At 31.4% G+C, this 2,500-nt stretch overlaps 1 protein-coding gene across 1 annotated transcript in view; it reads right to left on the bottom strand.

Annotated features, from left to right (window-relative positions):
• Nucleotides 1-79, bottom strand: part of LOC128020689 (netrin receptor UNC5C-like) — an 8,275-nt gene extending 8,196 nt beyond the window's left edge. Inside the window, exon 1 of the mRNA XM_052607294.1 lies at nucleotides 1-79. This exon is cut by the window's left edge and continues 184 nt beyond it. The gene's annotated coding sequence lies outside the window, so the exon portion shown is untranslated.
• Nucleotides 80-2,500: the final 2,421 nt, after the last annotated feature.

Raw genomic sequence — 2,500 nt, 5'->3', positions numbered from 1 at the left:
TGGATGTAGCAGGGAGTGGTGAAGTTCTCCTCGCCCACCACCACCACGTCCTGCACACACACACACACACACACACACACACACAAGCGTCATTACGGTGTAAACTGATGGACATACAGAATCATACCTGAAACACATTAACACATTATTAGACGAGGGGAGGGTGGGGTCTCAAAACTAGAGGAAAGATGCACCATATCGCCAGCAGGGGTCACTCATACTTCACTAAACCAAACAAAAACCATTAGTTCTGCTGAAATACTTAAAGGATGAAACCGTTTTGATGCTGTATTACTGATTATGTTGCTAAGGGTGAAGCGGAATAAAACACAGCTGCTGACCAATCAGAATCGAGGAATGGAACGAACCGGTTTATAAATATTAATACACAATTAGTACAAATGTCAATTATTCAAACCGTGAATGGATCATTAATTGGAGGAGCATGGGTGCACTGTTGTGTTGTGTTCAATTAGCAGTGAATAAAAAAAAAATAATTAATAAAAAATAAATTACACCAATTACAGTAATATTGTTAGATTCTTTTTATTCTTGTTATCTTAATATAAAAATGTAATGATTCTTTTTTTATTATTATATTGCATATATAATAATATATACTATATATAATAAATAATAGACAAAAAACTAATTAATAATGATATGCTGTTTTATAATATATGCTAATATAATAAACAAATGCCATTACATTACTTAAAATATATATGCAGTTTATTATAAATTATAATAACATTTAAATTAAAGCATTTTTTGATTTTTAATAATGCATTTTTTATTATGTCATGGAATTGTTTTACTATGTAATGGGTTTATGAAAACCTGTGAATATTTATGCAAATGTGTCCTTTATTTTGTGGAAACAACAACAGTTTATAGTTTTACATGTTAATAGTTTGTATTATTATTATTTTTTCACATTGTTTCTCCATCTTCAGTTCCTGAGTGACTCATATTGGCCTCCAAGAGTGTGTGTAAAGAGCCCCTAATTCCACACAGTATTAATGAGTGTGTGTGTGTTCAGCACTGCTCCCGGTGACCTCTGACCTCATGTTCATGTCTGCACTGAGTCTGTCTCTCTTTACAGTCGTCTGTAATCCTGACACACACATGAGATCCACGCTGTCATTAATTTCATCCCATTACTGACGAGAGAAAAGGAATGAAGATACTTTATCGTGGGCTTGGCCGTTAAACAGCGGTTATGACTGGCCATTAGCCTCTTTAACCAATCCTGTGGGAGCGCAGCATTTGAGAGCGTTAGCCAGACAATTAGCAAAACTGAGCTAATGCTTTCCAGAATGATTTATTTACTCCAGCTCTCAGTCGATCCATCAGAGCAGAGTCTAACTCAAGCACACGCCACAAATTCATGCATGTTTTTATACAATCTTTTCTAATAAAATATGATGAAAATGATATATTAAATCATTATAATCTTTTTTATATATATATATATATATATATATATATATTATTATTATTTATTAATATATATTATTTTGATTATAACATTATTAAAATAAAAAATATATATATTTTAATAAATTATAATATTATTATTATTATTTTATTATACATTAAAACAGTTTAGTAAAAAGATTGCTAGACTTTTTTAATAATGCATTATTTTTGTAATGAAATTTAAAGGATTTATGGACACTTTTTATGTAATATAAAATGTAGAAAATATTTATGTAAATGTATCTTTTATCTGATATAAAGCATATGATATAACAAAAATATTTTGTTATATTATTATTAATTAAAACAAATCCATCTTATCTTTGTGATAAAGATATAATATTAAAATACTTATTTATAAAGGATACAATATTACCATACTTATTCATATTATTACATACTATTATAATAATCTTCTAGATTTTTAATAATGCATTTTTAATTAAGTGATTTGATTGAATGGATTTATGGAAACTTCTATTTTATAGTTATGTAATATATATATATATATATTTGTGAGCCAGTGCTGCTTTTTTATCATCAGAGTAGATGCTCTTGTCAAATTAATGCATGTTTCTCTCTTTTTTTGCAGCAAATGTTTTGGAAAATAGACTGTGGAAAAAAGCTGCATTCACAGGGGAAAAGACAGAAATGTTCTTAAAATGAAACCCATTTTGTGAGCAGCGCTCGGCAAGCACAACAAATCAGAGTCGGTGAGTGGGAAAATAATATTTACAGACATGCGTGTGGACCTGACTAGCACATCATTGGTGGGAAAGCAATATTTACTGTCCACGAGTGATCACACACACTCATCATCACCGGAGAGAAGGAAAGAGCTCATCTACGACGGACAGGACTGCACCGCGTCTGTCAGACTGAGAGCAATCCATAGTTATTTGTGTTTTAAAGGTCCAGATGCATCTGTGGTGTTATTCATCACACACACATCGCTCCGTAACGGGACATTTCTCATACACTGGGAGCGAAGAACAACAACAACAAGTGCTGCTGAAAC

Source organism: Carassius gibelio, chromosome A10 (assembly GCF_023724105.1).
Source record: "Carassius gibelio isolate Cgi1373 ecotype wild population from Czech Republic chromosome A10, carGib1.2-hapl.c, whole genome shotgun sequence".
Lineage (NCBI taxonomy): Eukaryota > Metazoa > Chordata > Actinopteri > Cypriniformes > Cyprinidae > Carassius > Carassius gibelio.
The sequence above is the reverse complement of the archived record's forward strand: the minus strand, read 5'-3'. Positions and strand labels throughout refer to the sequence as shown.